The sequence below is a fragment of the Vigna umbellata genome, chromosome 9 (genome assembly GCF_029865625.1).
Source record: "Vigna umbellata cultivar VRB3 chromosome 9, Vumbellata_1.0, whole genome shotgun sequence".
Taxonomy (NCBI): Eukaryota; Viridiplantae; Streptophyta; class Magnoliopsida; order Fabales; family Fabaceae; genus Vigna; species Vigna umbellata.
The window spans coordinates 15,440,597-15,462,109 of NC_142173.1; positions in this window are offsets into that span (position 1 = coordinate 15,440,597).

The window sequence follows — 21,513 nt, forward strand, 5'->3', positions numbered from 1 at the left end:
GATACTAAAAGCAACCTTTAGACTTAGAAACTAGCTTGAAATCATGCCTTTTGTTTATATTTTCAGAAATAAGAGAGCTGGACAGGTTTATGCTTGATTTAAGTGTTTTTGTGCAGGTTTTGAGGTGAATTTGGTGAAAGAAGTGAAGAATAAGAGAGAGGACATTAGAAAAGACAAGAAAGAGTGCAAAAAGGAGAAGTCGAAGGCACCGCTCAGCGGCAAACTACCGCTGAGCGGCACTCAAGAGGTGACGTTGGAACCGCTGAGGGGCAAAATGGCCGCTGAGGGGAAGAAAGAAGACGCGCAATCACCGCTGAGCGGTAAATACCGCTGAGCGGCACTTTTTGGGCTTGGACTTTTGTAATCTTTTGTAACTCTAGATTACTATATAAGGGCTTGCACGTCCTATAGTTAGGCATCTTTGGCAGAAACGAGGCAAACACTCTCTCTTCCACCCCTTTGAAGGAGGATCTTGGATGCTCAGGCTACCTCTTCACCTTTATTGGGTTTATTCTTTCATACTTTCATTGTTATTCATCTAGGTTCACCATGAATATGGTGAACTAAACCTTGTATGTTTGTTGGGGAATCAATGTAATCTCTTGAAGCTCTCATATATGGATTTGTTGAATACATCTTTGAATTAAGACATATGCTTTCTTTTCATCATTAGTTAGGGTTTTTCCTCTTTGCTCAATGCTTGCATTGTTTAACTCATTCTAATGCATGATTATTGGTTTTGTTGATACGGACACGTACGGGGAAATCTAGATCCGGGGAATTTCTCCCAATATTTTACTGACAATATTATATTGGTTGCCTTAAGCTCCTGAGGTAATGAACTAATCATTAGGAATGCTAGGAATTGTATGAACTATTTGATTAGGGAGAAGCCATCTAGAATGGTACATTAGTGAGTGGCATTAACAATGATGATTTGAATGTTGAATTCCTAAAATGTATGAGAGTGGATGAGATGAAATTGACCCCCAACAACATATTCATTCATATATTCCATTGAAAGTGTTTATCTTATGTCTTTGCCATTGATCAATTCATGCATACATGTTTATTTTTGTCTTGCATATTAAAATTTCAATCATTGTTTTCTTAAGTCTTAGCTAATCAAGAAATCACATAACTAAACTAGGCCGTGAGTCCTTTGGGAAGAACGATACTTGGTCTTACCAAGTTTTATTACTTGAACGATTCGGTCATACTTGCCGATTGTGAAACAAGTTTGTGACATCATATTTTGGTGCTTACAAATTTGTCCATCAAGTTTTTGGCGCCGCTGCCGGGGATTCATGGTTTAACTGGTTAATTTGTGTGATTATTGATTATCTTTGACTTATTTTTTCTATTTTTAATTTAAATTTCGAATTTTTTTTAATTTTATTTTATTTTTCTGTTTATATTTTTCAGTTTGTATTTTATTTGATTTTATTTTATTTTTCTGTTTTCTGTTTTTCTGTTTTCTATTTTTATTTTTTCTGTTTTTTTATTTTTCGGTTTTTATTTGATTTTATTTTATCTTTTAGATTAGATTTTATTTTATTTTATTAGATTTTATCTTTTTATCTTTTTAGGTTAGATTTTATTTTATTCTTATTCTATCTTTTAGGTTAGGTTAGATTTTATTTTATTTTATCTTTTAGATTAGATTTTATTTTTTAGATTAGGTTTTATTCTATTTTATTTGATTCTATCTTCTAAATCTTTTATCTTCTTATATCTTTTCAATCTTTATTTTCTTCTATATCTTTTTGTGCTAACAAATCTTTTCTAGGGTTTTGTTTTCTTGTGCATGCAGAAGGCAATTCGAACTAGAAGTAAGAAAACAACAGAACCACTACTTGAAGGGCTAGACGAGAGTAGAAGGAGGAGAAGAATCAGAACGTCCAGAGAACTTTTCCCTTCTCCTGAAACTCTCCTACAATCATCACTACAAGGTTCTGTTCATAGCACAGGGAGTATGGAGAACAATAATAATGCTAGAAGAACTCTTGCAGATTACACTAATCTTGCTGGACCTCAGCACTTCAATAGCATAGCTCGACCTAGAGTCAATGCAGCCAACATGGAGGTCAAACCAGCATTAATTCAACTGGTAAAGAGTAATCAATTTAATGGGTTATCACATGAAAGCCCATATGAGCACCTTACAACATTTAATGAGATCTGTAACACGGTCAAGATTAATGGGGTGCCAGACGAAGCTATCAAACTTAGCTTGTTTCCTTTCTCATTGGGAGGCAATGCTAAGCTTTGGTTGAACTCTTTTCCAGAAGAAAGTTTCACGGAGTGGGAAGCAGTGGTTGCAAAGTTTTTGAATAAATACTTCCCACAATCTAAAGTGACTAAGGGAAAGCAAGAGATATCTTCATTCAAGCAGGGCATGGAAGAATCACTTGGACATGCATGGGATAGGTATAAAAGCTTGTTACGTAAAACTCCCACGCATGGCTTTGAAGATCAAGAAGTAGTCCTAACTTTCCTTGGAGGGCTTGGTTCACAAACCAAGATGATGCTAGATGCCTCAGCTGGAGGCAATATCAAATGGAAGACTCCAGAGGAAGCAACTGAAATCATTGAAAATATGGCTACAAGTGATAATGAGCTGCACAATGAAAGAGGAGCTCCTATGCCACAGAAAGGGGTTCTACAATTACAAACGCATGATGCTCTGCTAGCACAGAATAAAATTCTAACTCAACAGCTAGAGACTCTGACAAAAACTTTGGCTCAATTACCTAAAGAGTTGAAGTCTGCTGCCCAGATACAAACCCAGTTGTGCGAACTATGTGGAGGTGATCACATAAATGGCCAGTGTGCTTTTCCAGTGGAGGCCGTGGAGGATGTTAACTTCATGGCTAATCAGTTTCCATACCGTCAAGGGAATTATAATCAGGGTTGGAAACCACATCCAAGCATTGGCCAAGGACAAACTGGGCAGGCTAATCAGTATAATAAGCAGCAGCAGCAACCAACCTTGTGGCAACAATTATCTATGCTTAATGACAGATCAACAAGGTTGGAAGAAACTCTTCAGCAATTCATCCAGAAAACTGAATCTTCTCAAAAGAGCACTGAAGCTGCTATAAAGAATTTGGAGATTCAGATGGGTCAGATCACCAAGCAATTGGAAGAAAGACCCAACAGAAACTTTGGGGCTAATACTGAGGTTAACCCCAGAGAAGAGTGCAAAGTGGTCAAGAGTGTAAATGAAGAGATCATTGAGTTGGAAGAAGATGAAACAGAAGAGAGAAGAGAAGAAGAAAGAAAGGACACTTTTCCTTTTCTAACAAATCAGGACAAACCAATGGATTTCACAGATTTATTCAAAATGGTTGATAATGAAGCTCCTTGGGAACAAATTCTACAGAAAATAGCAGTTTACACCAAATCAGATGAAGGAACCTCTACAAAAAGAAGACGTAGAGAGGATGAGGAAGAAAAGTGTATAACTGTTAAGAAAGAATCATTCCCACCAAAAGCAGCAGATCCAGGCAGTTTTTCTATCCCTTGCATTATAGGGAAGAAAAAGGTAAAGAAAGCTCTCCTTGATTTAGGCTCAAGTGTTAACTTGATGCCTTATTCTCTATTGGAGCAAATTGGCCATGTTGAAATAAAACCTGTAAAGGTTAATCTTGTAATGGCTGATGGATCTTCAAAGGAGCCATGTGGGATTGCAGAAGACATTGTAGTTTGTGTTGGCAAACTTCAGTTCTTGGCAGACTTTGTGGTGATGAAGATGGAAACCGAGAAGATACCTTTTATACTTGGAAGACCGTTTATGAAAACGGCCAGGGCTATCATAGATGTGAATGAAGGTATAGTGGTTCTCCAAGACAGAGAGGAGAGAGTGGTGGTGGATGTCTTCAAAGATGAAACACAAGCAAAGGAGGAAGAAGCCAGTTATAAAGCTGCATTTCGAGATGCACCCATAACTAGAGGTAAAAATAAAAATCTTGAGGTTTCTGATAACCATTGTTTGTATTTTCAGGCACCCAAGGTAGAAGAGATTGGAAAAGGAGAAGAAGTTCCTAGAGACTGGAAAAAATTAAAACTCCAACTTGGCATACCTGTAAGACTCAAGAACAAGTTGTGGGTTATAAAAGGCTTTAAAGAGAAGGAGATGATAGAGATAGAGTCTCCATATTCTAGAGAGTCCAAAACAGTCCAAAGGAAGCAGTTGAAAGGTTGGTGGAAGGACTACATCAATTATAAAGAAGATGGAACGTGAGCTTTAACAGGGTCAAGCTAGTGACGTTAAAGAAGCGCTTGCTGGGAGGCAACCCAGTAGATTTACAAACTTTTGATTTGGTTTTATAATTTGTAATTTGTGAACATTATTCTCGACATTATTTTGTTGGATTTAGCATCTACTGAAGGATGCTAGGTGGTTAAGTATCTACTGAAGGATACTAAGTTTGTAACACCTACTGATGGGTGTTGGTGAGAAGATTTTGCACCTACTGATGGGTGTTGGTAAGTTTGAAACACCTACTGATGGGTGTTGGTGGATTTTGGGTCAGGCTCGTGACGTTAAACAAGCGCTACCTGGGAGGCAACCCAGTTGATTGATTGTTTTCTGTTTGTTTATTTTTAGGATTTGCACAAGCATTTTTAACATTGAATTGCAGGGAACCTATGAGGGACATGTAGGGAAGGCACGTAGGTCAAGAAAAGAAGGAGAGGAGCACATCACGAAAGTGCCGCTGAGCGGTATTTTACCGCTGAGCGGTACTCTCGCAGATTGGGCTTTAGTTCCCCTTAGCGGGACCCGAGCCCATTAGGGTATTTTTATACCCCAAGCTGCGTTTTAGGGTTTATTTCCAGACTTCTCTCTGCACAAACACTTCCACACACCTTCTCCTAGGTTTTCCACATCTTTTCACTCTTCCCTCTTTAGAAAATTTCTCTTCCACTCACTTTTACACTAGTGTGCTATCAAAGTTTGGGGTTGGAAGAGAGCATTCTAGTTTGGAAGCATTCTCATATCATCTAGCATCTCCACCCAAGAATGGCATCCTCTTCAGGAAAGAGATTGAAAACCATGGCAACCAAGAGAAAGGAAAAGGAACCAGAGCAGCCCCATAATGGCAGGTTCCTCTCTAGGAAACATGAGAAGCACTTTAGGGTGGTTCAGGACAGGAGACTTCTAATGGAGAGAAAGGTTGGAATGATACCTAACTTTGCTCCTCAATTTGGAGAGCAAGTGTTAGGGAATGATTGGGGAAAGCTAGCCACTTATCCATCACCTGCCAACATAGCTGTGGTGAAAGAATTCTACACCAATGCAAAGAAGATTGGTGATTATCCAGCTGAGAATTATTTGGGCTATGTTAGAGGCCATGCTATCAGGTATGATCCTGACTCCATCAATAGCTTTCTGGATACTGTGTGGGCTGGTGAGCAATGCCAGTTTGCTCTTAGCATGGAGGAAGGTGCTGACTTTGAGGATGTTGAGAGAGTATTGTGCATACCTGGAGGACACTTCCAAAGGAATAGATCTGGCTCAGTGGTTAATATTAGGAGGACAGATTTGACTCCTCTTGCAAAGTATTGGATGGCATTTTCTCATGCCAACATTCAGCCATGTTCACATGTGTCAGATATTACTCTCAGCAGGGCACTCTTCATCTACTGTGCTATCAGAAACTTGAATGTTAATATTGGGCAGGTGATAGCTGATGAGATTAGTGTGTGTGCTAACACCTCAAACAACAAAGCACCACTGGGACATCCTTCTTTGATCACTCACCTTTGCAAGCTAGCTGGGGTGGACACTTCTGTTCCACCATTTGAGAGGCCAAGAAAAGCTATAGATGAGGCCTATTACAGACAGTACTGTGGAGGTGAGGAGGCAGCCCAGCCAGTGCCACCACGCCAGGCTTGTAGAGAGAGAAGGCCAGCACAGAGCAGGACTTCTGCTGATACTCATGAGGCAGAACCATTCCAGATGAGGGACATGTATATGTCTCTTATAGGTGCTCAGTTGCAGTCCATCCACAGAGGGCAGGTGGCCACGGCTGAGATGATAGTGGGGATGTATGATACCCCTCCAGCACACAGGTGGACTATGGATGAATTCCATAATGTGGTAGCGTGGCCAGAAGAACCATGGCATGGAGGAGCTGAAGCAGCTGAAGCTTCAGCCCGAGACATGGATGAAGATGAAGCTGAGGAGGAGGATGCATTTGATGAAGATGATGATGCAGAGGAAGAGGAAGATACAGAGAGCTCGGACTGATGAGGAGCTGAGATAGCATTTACTGATGAATGCTATCATATGATTATGCTTTTGTGGTTTAAGTTTTCTGAACTTATTTGTTTTTGTTTTTAGATTAGGGTTTGATGTACTTTATTGAACACCTGGTTTGTTATGATGGTTTGCTATTAACTGTGATTGTGTGATAAGTAATGCTTGATGATGCTTATTGATTGATTGATGTTGAGATGATGTGCACATTAAAATGCTTATACAGGTGATTCACAAGCTTTGTGAACAAATGCATAATATCATGATTGTGATTGTGAAATTAAGCAGGATGTGCATGTAAAATGTGAATGAGCTTATATGTGAGGTTTTGAGCTCCAGAGTAGTTATTGTTGAATGCTATTACTTTGAAAGCATGAATGACTTTGCCCAGGTTTTCTATGATTGAATCAATTGCTTGTTTTGCATCATATGATCAAAGGCCGTGTTTTTGAAACCCTTTTTATTGGCCAAATTCATAAAGTTAGCCTTCTAAAAGAGAACACGTTGTGTTCTATCCTTTGAACCCTTAGCCTTAAATATACACTGAACACCCTTGATTGAAAATCTTTACCTTGAGTTAAGTAGAAGATCTTGTGTGGTATTGTTAAATGTTCAAGTTTGGGGTTATTGGGGAAACATGAAAAAGGAAAAAAGCATTGAGCTAACAGCTAAAAAGTAAGAATATGCAAAGAAAAGAAAAGAAAAAGAAGCAAAGCTCAATGCAAATGCAAAAGCAAAGGCAAAAGAAAGTTGGGAATGAATAAGAAGATTGTGTTGTTATGATTCCCTTAACTCAAGGATTTTGTGATCCAGAAAAACCAATTTTCTTGTTAGCCCAGCCACATTATAAGCCATTGAAAAGTCCTTGTGATGATGCATGCTTGTGAATGTATTTGATTGTGGTTAAATGAAAGGCAAAGTTGATTCATGTGACATTGTGATAGTGGAGTGAATGAGTGAAACACTTTACCTCTTATACACTTGTGTGTTGAGTGAAACACTTTACCTAGTGAGGAAATATTCCATAAGCACATGAACATCCATGCTTAATTGATTGATCATTCATGAAAAATAGCATTTGTTGGAATTTAAATGACTTTGTGAACACTAAAGCATGTGCACATCTTGATTGAACTCTTGGTCTTAAGTTTGAGTGAAGTTATTACTTATCTTGAAAAGAGGATTTTGAATGAGTAAACCATCATATGAATTGGTTGGAGATGGAGTTACATTTTATTTGCTTGAGGACAAGCAAAGTTCTAAGTTTGGGGTTGTGATAACAGTTGAAAAACTGTTATTTTCATGCTTAAAGTTGATACTAAAAGCAACCTTTAGACTTAGAAACTAGCTTGAAATCATGCCTTTTGTTTATATTTTCAGAAATAAGAGAGCTGGACAGGTTTATGCTTGATTTAAGTGTTTTTGTGCAGGTTTTGAGGTGAATTTGGTGAAAGAAGTGAAGAATAAGAGAGAGGACATTAGAAAAGACAAGAAAGAGTGCAAAAAGGAGAAGTCGAAGGCACCGCTCAGCGGCAAACTACCGCTGAGCGGCACTCAAGAGGTGACGTTGGAACCGCTGAGGGGCAAAATGGCCGCTGAGGGGAAGAAAGAAGACGCGCAATCACCGCTGAGCGGTAAATACCGCTGAGCGGCACTTTTTGGGCTTGGACTTTTGTAATCTTTTGTAACTCTAGATTACTATATAAGGGCTTGCACGTCCTATAGTTAGGCATCTTTGGCAGAAACGAGGCAAACACTCTCTCTTCCACCCCTTTGAAGGAGGATCTTGGATGCTCAGGCTACCTCTTCACCTTTATTGGGTTTATTCTTTCATACTTTCATTGTTATTCATCTAGGTTCACCATGAATATGGTGAACTAAACCTTGTATGTTTGTTGGGGAATCAATGTAATCTCTTGAAGCTCTCATATATGGATTTGTTGAATACATCTTTGAATTAAGACATATGCTTTCTTTTCATCATTAGTTAGGGTTTTTCCTCTTTGCTCAATGCTTGCATTGTTTAACTCATTCTAATGCATGATTATTGGTTTTGTTGATACGGACACGTACGGGGAAATCTAGATCCGGGGAATTTCTCCCAATATTTTACTGACAATATTATATTGGTTGCCTTAAGCTCCTGAGGTAATGAACTAATCATTAGGAATGCTAGGAATTGTATGAACTATTTGATTAGGGAGAAGCCATCTAGAATGGTACATTAGTGAGTGGCATTAACAATGATGATTTGAATGTTGAATTCCTAAAATGTATGAGAGTGGATGAGATGAAATTGACCCCCAACAACATATTCATTCATATATTCCATTGAAAGTGTTTATCTTATGTCTTTGCCATTGATCAATTCATGCATACATGTTTATTTTCGTCTTGCATATTAAAATTTCAATCATTGTTTTCTTAAGTCTTAGCTAATCAAGAAATCACATAACTAAACTAGGCCGTGAGTCCTTTGGGAAGAACGATACTTGGTCTTACCAAGTTTTATTACTTGAACGATTCGGTCATACTTGCCGATTGTGAAACAAGTTTGTGACATCATATTTTGGTGCTTACAAATTTGTCCATCATTGAACAAAATGCAAAGTTTGTGAACTTGACATATTTTTGTCCTTGCGTTTGTTGTCTTAATCAAATACTCCAAGACTTAGGCAATATGAGTGACTGAGCGAGGCTGTACCCGAATCAAATTAATGAGCAATTAAATGTAGTATATTGATGGACAAATTTATGATCACCAAAATATGATGTCACAAACTTGTTTTACAATCGGCAAGAATGACCGAATCGTTCAAGTAATAAACTTGGTAAGACCAAGTATCGTTCTCCCAAAGGACTCACGGCCTAGTTTAGTTGTGTGGTTTGTTGATTAGCTAAGACTTAAGAACGAAATAATTGAGGTTTAATATGCAAAACAGAAAATAAACATGTATGCATGAGGTTTTGATCAATGGCAAAAGCAAAAGACAAGCACTTTCAATGAAATATATATATGAATATGTTGTTGGGGTCAATTTCATCTTATCCACTCTCATATATTTTAGGAATTCAACATTCAAATCATCATTGTTAATGCCACTCTCTAAAGTACCTTTCAAGAAGGCTTCTCCCTAATTACGAGTTCATACAATTCCTAGCATTCCTAATAATTAGTTCATCAAGTGCAGGAGCTTAACGACAACCAATATAATATTGGGAGAGATTCCCGGGATCTAGACTTCCCCGTACGTTCCTGTATCAACAAAATCAATAATCATGCATTGAATGAGTTAAACAAAGCAAGCATTAAGCAAAGAGGAAAAACCCTAACTAATGATGAAAGAAAGCATAAATCTTAGATTAAGATGCAAGCATAAATTCCATATATGAGAGCTTCAAAAGATTACATTGATTCCCCAACAAACATACAAGGTTTAGTTCACCATATTCATGGTGAACCTAGATGAACAATAATGAAAGAATGAAGGATAAAACCCTAGAAAGGTGAAGAGGTAGCCTGAGCATCCAAGATCCTCCTTCAAAGGGGTGGAAGAGAGAGTGTTTGCTTCGTTTCTGCCAAAGATACCAACCCTAAGACATCTAGGTCTTTAAATAGGACATAAAAATAATAGAAAACGGGTCCAGGCCCAAACAGATCATAAAATCGCATAAAACTGGCCCAAAACTCGTCTGGTTGACTTTTTTCGTATTCTGGTTGATTGGTTGACTTTTTGGTTGACTGGTTGACTTTTTTGGTTGACTTTTCTGGTTTCTGGTTGACTTTTCTGATTCCATCTCTCTCCTTCTTCACTTCTTTCACTAAATTCACTTTAAAACCTGCACAAAAACACTGAAATCAAGCATAAACCTGTCCAGCTCTCTTATTTATGAAAATATGGATAAAAGCATGATTTCAAGATAGTTTCTAAGTGTAAAGGTTGCTTTTTGTGTCAATTTTAAGCATGAAAATAACAGTTTTTCAACTGTTATCACAACCCCAAACTTAGAACTTTGCTTGTCCTCAAGCAAACAAGATGTAACTCAATCTTCAACCAATTCATATGATGGTTCACTCATTCAAAAATCCTCTTTTTCAAGATAAGTAACAACTTCACTCAAACTTATGACAAAGAGTTCAATCAAGATGTGCACATGCTTTAGTGTTCACAAAGTCATTTAAATTCCAACAAATGCTATTTTTCATGAATGATCAATCAATTAAGCATGGATGTTCATGTGCTTATGGAATATTTCCTCACTAGGTAAAGTGTTTCACTCAACACACAAGTGTATAAGAGGTAAAGTGTTTCACTCATTCACTCCACTATCACAATGTTACATGAATCAACTTTGCCTTTCATTTTACCACAATCAAAAACATTCACAAGCATGCATCATCACAAGGACTTTTCAATGGCTTATAATGTGGCTGGGCTAACAAGAAAATTGGTTTTTCTGGATCACAAAATCCTTGAGTTAAGAGAATCATAACAACACAATTTTTCTTATTCTTCCCAACTTGCCTTTGCATTTTCATTGAGCTTTGCTTCTTTTTCTTTTCTTTTCTTTTTCTTTTTTTTCTTTGCATATTCTTACTTTTTAGCTCTTAGCTCAATGCTTTTCCTTTTTCATGTTTTCCCAACGACCCCAAACTTGAACATTTAACAATACCACACAAGATCTTCTACTTAACTCAAGGTAAAGATTTTTAATCAAGGGTTTTCAGTGTATGTTCAAGGCTAAGGGTTCAAAGGATAAAACACAAAGTGTTCTCTTTTAGTGGGCTAACTTTATGAATTTGGCCAATAAAAAGGGTTCCAACAAACGGCCTTGATCACATGATGCAAAACAAGCAATTGATTCAATCATAGAAAACCTGGGCAAAGTCATTCATGCTTTCAAAGTAATAGCATTCAATCATACCAAAAACTCTGGAGCTCAAAACCTCACATATAAGCTCATTCACATTTGACATACACATCCTGCTTAATTTCACAATCACAATCATGATATCCTGCATTTGTTCACAAAGTTTGTGAATCACCTGTATAAGCATTTAATGTGCACATCATCTCAACATCAATCAATCAATAAGCATCATCAAGCATTACTTATCAAACAATCAGAATTAATAGCAAACCATCATAACAAACCAGGTTTCCAATAGAGTACATCAAACCCTAATCTAAAACAAAAAATAAATAAGTTTAGAAAACTTAAACCAACAAAAGCATAAGCATATGATAGCATTCATCCGTCTGTATCTTCCTCTTCTTGGATCTTATAGTCTTGATTCTTTTTGCCCGATGAGGAGGCCATCCCTACATCAAACATAATTCACAAAACCAAAAGATACATTGTTAAGCATTAGTAAACCACAATGAAGAAATCAGCCCCTTTAATGACGCTCTCTCCCAACCCCAAACTTAAATGGAAAACTAGTGAGCAAGTGAGTAGAAGGGAGATTTTCTAAAGAGGGATGAGGGAAAACATGTAGAGAACCTTTGAAAAGGTATGTAGGAGTGTGTGTGTAGAGAAGAGTCTGAAAGTATGCGCAAATGTGCAACTTAGGGTATAAAAATACCCTAATGGGCTCGGGTCCCGCTAAGGGGAACTAAAGCCCATCTGCGAGAGTACCGCTCAGCGGTAAGTTACCGCTCAGCGGCACTTTCGTGATGTGCTCTTCTCCTTCTTTTCTTAACCTACGTGCCTCCCAGACATGCCCCTCACTAGTTCCCTGCAATTCAATGTTTAAAATGCTTATGCAAACCTTAACTAAAAATAAACAAAAACAATCAATCAATTGGGTTGCCTCCCAGGTAGCGCTTGTTTAACGTCACGAGCCTGACCCAAAATCCACCAACACCCATCAGTAGGTGTTTAAAATCTCACCAACACCCATCAGTAGGTGCTTCACACTTACCAACACCCATCAGTAGGTGTTACCACTTAGCATCCTTCAGTAGATGCTATATCCAACTAGCATCCTTCAGTAGATGCTATGTTCAGCAATATAATGTTCAACAGATTAAAAATTTACAAACCAAAGAAAAATTAAAAAGTTCTTAAATCCACTGGGTTGCCTCCCAGCAAGCGCTCTTTTAATGTCATTAGCTTGACCCAGTAAAGCTCAAGTTCCTTCTTTATAGTTGATGTTGTCATCCCACCAACTCCTCAACTGTTTCCTATGAACTATTTTGGTCCTTCTAGAATGTGGAGACTCTATCCCTATCATCTCCTTCTCTTTAAAGCCCTTCACAACCCACAACATGTTTTTGATTCTCACAGGTGTACCAAGTTGGGGTCTTCTTTTCTCCCAGTCATCAGGAATTTCTTCTCCTCTTCCAATCTTTTCTTCCTTGTGCACCTGAAACAACAAACAATGGTGATAACAGTTGAAAAACTGTTATTTTCATGCTTAAAGTTGATACTAAAAGCAACCTTTAGACTTAGAAACTAGCTTGAAATCATGCCTTTTGTGTATATTTTCAGAAATAAGAGAGCTGGACAGGTTTATGCTTGATTTAAGTGTTTTTGTGCAGGTTTTGAGGTGAATTTGGTGAAAGAAGTGAAGAATAAGAGAGAGGACATTAGAAAAGACAAGAAAGAGTGCAAAAAGGAGAAGTCGAAGGCACCGCTCAGCGGCAAACTACCGCTGAGCGGCACTCAAGAGGTGGCGTTGGAACCGCTGAGGGGCAAACGGCCGCTGAGGGGAAGAAAGAAGACGCGTAACCACCGCTGAGCGGTAAATGGCGCTGAGCGGCACTTTTTGGGCTTGGGCTTTTGTAATCTTTTGTAACTCTAGATTAGTATATAAGGGCTTGCACGTCCTATAGTTAGGTATCTTTGGCAGAAACGAGACAAACACTCTCTCTTTCACCCCTTTGAAGGAGGATCTTGGATGCTTAGGCTACCTCTTCACCTTTATTGGGTTTATTCTTTCATACTTTCATTGTTATTCATCTAGGTTCACCATGAATATGGTGAACTAAACCTTGTATGTTTGTTGGGGAATCAATGTAATCTCTTGAAGCTCTCATATATGGATTTGTTGAATACATCTTTGAATTAAGACATATGCTTTCTTTTCATCATTAGTTAGGGTTTTTCCTCTTTGCTCAATGCTTGCATTGTTTAACTCATTCTAATGCATGATTATTGGTTTTGTTGATACGGACACGTACGGGGAAATCTAGATCCGGGGAATTTCTCCCAATATTTTACTGACAACATTATATTGGTTGCCTTAAGCTCCTGCACTCATGAACTAATCATTAGGAATGCTAGGAATTGTATGAACTATTTGATTAGGGAGAAGCCATCTAGAATGGTACATTAGAGAGTGGCATTAACAATGATGATTTGAATGATGAATTCCTAAAATATATGAGAGTGGATGAGATGAAATTGACCCCCAACAACATATTCATTCATATATTCCATTGAAAGTGTTTATCTTTTGTCTTTGCCATTGATCAAAATTCATGCATACATGTTTATTTTCTGTCTTGCATTTTAAACTCAAATATTTCGTTTGTAAGTCTTAGTTAATCAAGAAACCACATAACTAAACTAGGCCGTGAGTCCTTTGGGAAGAACGATACTTGGTCTTACCAAGTTTTATTACTTGAACGATTCGGTCATACTTGCCGATTGTGAAACAAGTTTGTGACATCATATTTTGGTGCTTACAAATTTGTCCATCAAGTTTTTGGCGCCGTTGCCGGGGATTCGTGGTTTAACTGGTTAATTTGTGTGATTATTGATTACCTTTGACTTTAATTTTGAATTTCTGTTTTTATTTTTTCTGTTTTTATTAGATTTTATTTTTTTTAGATTTGATTTTTATCTTTTAGGTTAGATTTTATTTTTATCTTTTTAGATTAGATTTTATTTTATTTTCGAATTTTTATTTTATTTTTCTGTTTTCTGTTTTTCTGTTTTCTGTTTTTTATTTTTAGGTTAGATTTTATTAGATTTTATTTTTATCTTTTAGGTTAGATTAGATTTTTATCTTTTTAGATTAGATTTTATTTTATTCTTATTCTATCTTTTAGGTTAGGTTAGATTTTATTTTATTTTATCTTTTAGATTAGATTTTATTTTTTAGATTAGGTTTTATTATATTTTATTTGATTCTATCTTCTAAATCTTTTATCTTCTTATATCTTTTCAATCTTTATTTTCTTCTATATCTTTTTGTGCTAACAAATCTTTTCTAGGGTTTTGTTTTCTTGTGCATGCAGAAGGCAATTCGAACTAGAAGTAAGAAAACAACAGAACCACTACTTGAAGGACTAGACGAGAGTAGAAGGAGGAGAAGAATCAGAACGTCCAGAGAACTTTTCCCTTCTCCTGAAACTCTCCTACAATCATCACCACAAGGTTCTGTTCATAGCACAGGGAGTATGGAGAACAATAATAATGCTAGAAGAACTCTTGCAGATTACACTAATCTTGCTGGACCTCAGCACTTCAATAGCATAGCTCGGCCTAGAGTCAATGCAGCCAACATGGAGGTCAAACCAGCATTAATTCAACTGGTAAAGAGTAATCAATTTAATGGGTTATCACATGAAAGCCCATATGAGCACCTTTCAACATTTAATGAGATCTGCAACACGGTCAAGATCAATGGGGTGCCAGACGAAGCTATCAAACTTAGCTTGTTTCCTTTCTCATTGGGAGGCAATGCTAAGCTTTGGTTGAACTCTTTTCCAGAAGAAAGTTTCACGGAGTGGGAAGCAGTGGTTACAAAGTTTCTAAGCAAATACTTCCCACAATCTAAAGTGACTAAAGGAAAGCAAGAGATATCTTCATTCAAGCAGGGCATGGAGGAATCACTGGGACATGCATGGGACAGGTATAAAAGCTTGTTACGTAAAACTCCCACGCATGGCTTTGAAGATCAAGAAGTAGTCCTAACTTTCCTTGGAGGGCTTGGTTCACAAACCAAGATGATGTTGGATGCCTCAGCTGGAGGCAATATCAAATGGAAGACTCCAGAGGAAGCAACTGAAATTATTGAAAATATGGCTACAAGTGATAATGAGCTTCACAATGAAAGAGGCGCCCCTATGCAACAGAAAGGGGTTCTTCAATTACAAACCCATGATGCTCTGCTAGCACAGAATAAGATTCTAACTCAACAGCTGGAAACTCTGACCAAAACTCTTGCTTCACTACCTAAAGAGTTAAAATCTGCTGCACAGGTACAAACCCAGTTGTGCGAACTATGTGGAGGTGATCACATCAATGGCCAGTGTGCTTTTCCAGTAGAGGCCTTGGAGGATGTTAACTTCATGGCTAATCAGTTTCCATACCGTCAAGGAAATTATAATCAGGGTTGGAAACCACATCCAAGCATTGGCCAAGGACAAACTGGGCAGGCTAATCAGTTTAATAAGCAGCAGCAGCAACCAACTTTGTGGCAACAATTATCTATGCTTAATGACAGATCAACAAAGTTGGAAGAAACTCTTCAGCAATTCATCCAAAAAACTGAATCTTCTCAAAAGAGCACTGAAGCTGCTATAAAGAATCTGGAGATTCAGATGGGTCAGATCACCAAGCAATTGGAAGAAAGACCCAACAGAAACTTTGGGGCTAATACTGAGGTTAACCCCAGAGAAGAGTGCAAAGTGGTCAAGAGTGTAAATGAAGAGATCATTGAGTTGGAAGAAGAAGAAGAAACAGAAGAAAGAAGAGAAATAGAGAGTGAAAGTAATTTTCCTTTTCCAATAAATCAGGAGAAACAAATGGATTTCACAGAATTATTTAATATGTTGGATAATGAAGCACCTTGGGAGCAGATTCTACAGAAAATCACAGTTTACACAAAATCTGATGAGAACATCTCTATAAAGAAAAGACGTAGAGATGAGGAAGCAAAGAAGTGTATAGCTGTTAAAAAAGAGCCATTCCCTCCTAAAGCATCTGATCCAGGCAGCTTTTCTATCCCTTGTTCTATAGGGAAGAAAAAGGTAAAGAAAGCTCTCCTTGATTTAGGTTCAAGTGTTAACTTGATGCCTTATTCTTTACTGGAGCAAATTGGCAAGGTTAAAATGAAACCTGCAAAGGTTAGAATAGTAATGGCCGATGGATCTTCAAAGGAGTCAAGTGGAATTGTAGAGGACATTATAGTTTGTGTTGGCAAACTTCAGTTCTTGGCAGACTTTGTGGTGATGAAGATGGAGACCGAGAAGATACCTATCATACTTGGAAGACCGTTTATGAAAACGGCCAGGGCTATCATTGATGTGAATGAAGGTATAGTGGTTCTCCAAGACAGAGAGGAGAGAGTGGTGGTGGATGTGTTCAAAGATGAGATACAAGCAAAGGAGGAAGAAGCCAGTTATAAAGCTGCATTTCGAGATGCACCCATAACGAGAGGTAAAAATAAAAATCTTAAGGTTTCTGATAACCATTGTTTGTATTTTCAGGTACCCAAGGTAGAAGAGATTGGAAAAGGAGAAGAAGTTCCTAGAGACTGGAAAAAATTAAGACTCCAACTTGGCACACCTGTAAGACTCAAGAACAAGTTGTGGGTTATTAAAGGCTTTAAAGAGAAGGAGATGATAGAGATAGAGTCTCCGTATTCTAGAGAGTCCAAAACAGTCCAAAGGAAGCAGTTGAAAGGTTGGTGGAAGGACTACATCAATTATAAAGAAGATGGAATGTGAGCTTTAACAGGGTCAAGCTAGTGACGTTAAAGAAGCGCTTGCTGGGAGGCAACCCAGTGGATTTACAAACTTTTGATTTGGTTTTGTAATTTATAATTTGTGAATATTATTCTGTAAATATTTTGTTGGATCCAGCATCTACTGAAGGATGCTAGGTTTGTAACACCTACTGATGGGTGTTGGTGAGAAAATTTTGCACCTACTGATGGGTGCTGGTAAGTTGGAAACACCTACTGATGGGTGTTGGTGGAATTTGGGTCAGGCTCGTGACGTTAAACAAGCGCTACCTGGGAGGCAACCCAGTTGATTGATTGTTTCTGTTTGTTTGTTTTTAGTTAGGATTTGCATAAGCATTTTTAACATTGAATTGCAGGGAACCTATAAGGGACATGTAGGGAAGGCACGTAGGTCAAGAAAAGAAGGAGAGGAGCACATCACGAAAGTGCCGCTGAGCGGTATTTTACCGCTGAGCGGTACTATCGCAGATGGGCTTAAGTTCCCCTTAGCGGGACCCGAGCCCATTAGGGTATTTTTATACCCCAAGCTGCGTTTTAGGGTTTATTCCCAGACTTCTCTCTGCACAAACACTTCCACACACCTTCTCCTAAGTTTTCCACATCTTTTCACTCTTCCATCTTAAGAAGATTTCTCTTCCACTCACTTGCTCACTAGTTTTCCATCTAAGTTTGGGGTTGGGAGAGAGCATCATTGAAGGGGCTGATTTCTTCATTGTGGTTTACTAATGCTTAACAATGTATCTGTTGGTTTTGTGAATTATGTTTGATGTAGGGATGGCCTCCTCATCGGGCAAAAAGAATCAAGACTATAAGATTCAAGAAGAGGAAGATACAGAGAGCTCGGACTGATGAGGAGCTGAGATAGCATTTACTGATGAATGCTATCATATGATTATGCTTTTGTGGTTTAAGTTTTCTGAACTTATTTGTTTTTGTTTTTAGATTAGGGTTTGATGTACTCTATTGAACACCTGGTTCCTTATGATGGTTTGCTATTAACTGTGATTGTGTGATAAGTAATGATTGAATGATGCTTATTGATTGATTGATGTTGAGGTGATGTGCACATTAAAATGCTTATACAGGTGATTCACAAGCTTTGTGAACAAATGCATAATATCATGATTGTGATTGTGAAATTAAGCAGGATGTGCATGTCAAATGTGAATGAGCTTATATGTGAGGTTTTGAGCTCCAGAGTTGTTATTGTTGAATGCTATTACTTTGAAAGCATGAATGACTTTGCCCAGGTTTTCTATGATTGAATAAATTGCTTGTTTTGCATCATATGATCAAAGGCCGTGTTTTTGAAACCCTTTTTATTGGCCAAATTCATAAAGTTAGCCTTCTAAAAGAGAACACGTTGTGTTCTATCCTTTGAACCCTTAGCCTTAAATATACACTGAACACCCTTGATTGAAAATCTTTACCTTGAGTTAAGTAGAAGATCTTGTGTGGTATTGTTAAATGTTCAAGTTTGGGGTTATTGGGGAAACATGAAAAAGGAAAAAAGCATTGAGCTAACAGCTAAAAAGTAAGAATATGCAAAGAAAAGAAAAGAAAAAGAAGCAAAGCTCAATGCAAATGCAAAAGCAAAGGCAAAAGAAAGTTGGGAATGAATAAGAAGATTGTGTTGTTATGATTCTCTTAACTCAAGGATTTTGTGATCCAGAAAAACCAATTTTCTTGTTAGCCCAGCCACATTATAAGCCATTGAAAAGTCCTTGTGATGATGCATGCTTGTGAATGTATTTGATTGTGGTTAAATGAAAGGCAAAGTTGATTCATGTGACATTGTGATAGTGGAGTGAATGAGTGAAACACTTTACCTCTTATACACTTGTGTGTTGAGTGAAACACTTTACCTAGTGAGGAAAGATTCCATGAGCACATGAACATCCATGCTTAATTGATTGATCATTCATGAAAAATAGCATTTGTTGGAACTTAAATGACTTTGTGAACACTAAAGCATGTGCACATCTTGATTGAACTCTTGGTCTTAAGTTTGAGTGAAGTTATTACTTATCTTGAAAAGAGGATTTTGAATGAGTGAACCATCATATGAATTGGTTGGAGATGGAGTTACATTTTGTTTGCTTGAGGACAAGCAAAGTTCTAAGTTTGGGGTTGTGATAACAGTTGAAAAACTGTTATTTTCATGCTTAAAGTTGATACTAAAAGCAACCTTTAGACTTAGAAACTAGCTTGAAATCATGCCTTTTGTGTATATTTTCAGAAATAAGAGAGCTAGACAGGTTTATGCTTGATTTAAGTGTTTTTGTGCAGGTTTTGAGGTGAATTTGGTGAAAGAAGTGAAGAATAAGAGAGAGGACATTTGAAAAGACAAGAAAGAGTGCAAAAAGGAGAAGTCGAAGGCACCGCTCAGCGGCAAACTACCGCTGAGCGGCACTCAAGAGGTGGCGTTGGAACCGCTGAGGGGCAAATGGCCGCTGAGGGGAAGAAAGAAGACGCGTAACCACCGCTGAGCGGTAAATGGCGCTGAGCGGCACTTTTTGGGCTTGGGCTTTTGTAATCTTTTGTAACTCTAGATTAGTATATAAGGGCTTGCACGTCCTTTAGTTAGGGATCTTTGGCAGAAACGAGGAAAACACTCTCTCTTTCACCCCTTTGAAGGAGGATCTTGGATGCTCAGGCTACCTCTTCCACTTTATTGGGTTTATTCTTTCATACTTTCATTGTTATTCATCTAGGTTCACCATGAATATGGTGAACTAAACCTTGTATGTTTGTTGGGGAATCAATGTAATCTCTTGAAGCTCTCATATATGGAATCTGTTGAGTACATCTTTGAATTAAGACATATGCTTTCTTTCATCATTAGTTAGGGTTTTTCCTCTTTGCTCAATGCTTGCATTGTTTAACTCATTCTAATGCATGATTATTGGTTTTGTCGATACGGACACGTACGGGGAAGTCTAGATCCGGGGAATTTCTCCCAATATTATACTGACAATATTCTATTGGTTGCCTTTAAGCTCCTGCACTCATGAACTAATCATTAGGAATGCTAGGAATTGTATGAACTATTTGATTAGGGAGAAGCCATCTAGAATGGTACATTAGAGAGTGGCATTAACAATGATGATTTGAATGTTGAATTCCTAAAATATATGAGAGTGGATGAGATGAAATTGACCCCCAACAACATATTCATTCATATATTCCATTGAAAGTGTTTATCTTTTGTCTTTGCCATTGATCAAAATTCATGCATACATGTTTATTTTCTGTCTTGCATTTTAAACTCAAATATTTCGTTTGTAAGTCTTAGTTAATCAAGAAACCACATAACTAAACTAGGCCGTGAGTCCTTTGGGAAGAACGATACTTGGTCTTACCAAGTTTTATTACTTGAAACGATTCGGTCATACTTGCCGATTGTGAAACAAGTTTGTGACATCATATTTTGGTGCTTACAAATTTGTCCATCATATTTTTTACCCCAGTCAACAATTGCCTTTGACGCCACGTATGAATAAAAAATTAAATAACAGAGTATATGCCGCGGTTCTCTGCACAACCGCGGCATATACCCTGCCAATTTATTGCAGTTGCTGACTGGGTCAGAGAATTCGAAAAGTTACAGGGGGTATATGCCGCGGTTCTCTGGGGAACCGCGGCATATACCCCTGTAACGTCTCAACTTCTCTGCCAGTCAGAGAATTTCAGAAGTTACAGGGGGTATATGCCGCGGTTCCCCAGAGAACCGCGGCATATACCCCCTGTAACTTCTGAAATTCCCCAGAAGGCAGTTGGGGGGCAGTTGTGTTGAGCACGTTACAGGGGTATATGCCGCGGTTCTACGAGCAACCGCGGCATATTCTCCCATCTGAAATTAATTTAATATTAATTTGAAATATTTCGAGGTATATGCCGCGGTTGCCCGCTGAACCGCGGCATATAGTTTGAAAATAATTTCAAAAATGCCATTTAGGATAATTTTTTAAATTAGTATATGCCGCGGTTGGGAGTTAAACCGCGGCATATACCCCTCTTATACCGCGGTTAAGTATTGAACCGCGGTAGATTCCCCCGTTCAGAGTTAAAAATTAAAACTTGGAACAGTGTCGTCTTCCTCGCGTCTCTGTTTCGCGTTTTCGCTCCCTCCGTCTCTGTTCATCTCCGATTCATCATTTTTCACCGTTTAAACTTCATATTGTTCGGTCATTATTGATTTTTGACGAGAAAAAACAGTTTTAGCCGATCAAAATCGTTTGAAACGCGTCATTCCCTCTCCGCTGCGATTTCGTTTTTTTTGCACCAAGCGTTTTCGCCGTTCCTCTTCCAGGTATTTATGCCCTTTTGCATCTTTAACGTGGTTTCTTCATTAGTTTTTACATAATGCTATAATTTTGGTAATGTATGAAGTTTCTATAGTTTTGGTAATGTATGGTATAATTTTTGCTTGAATTTTGATAATGCATGAAATTGTTATAGTTTTGGTAATGTATGGACGATGTAAGTCTATGACCAATTATTTATATATAAAATTGATTTATATATCAAGTATCCTTATATCAAA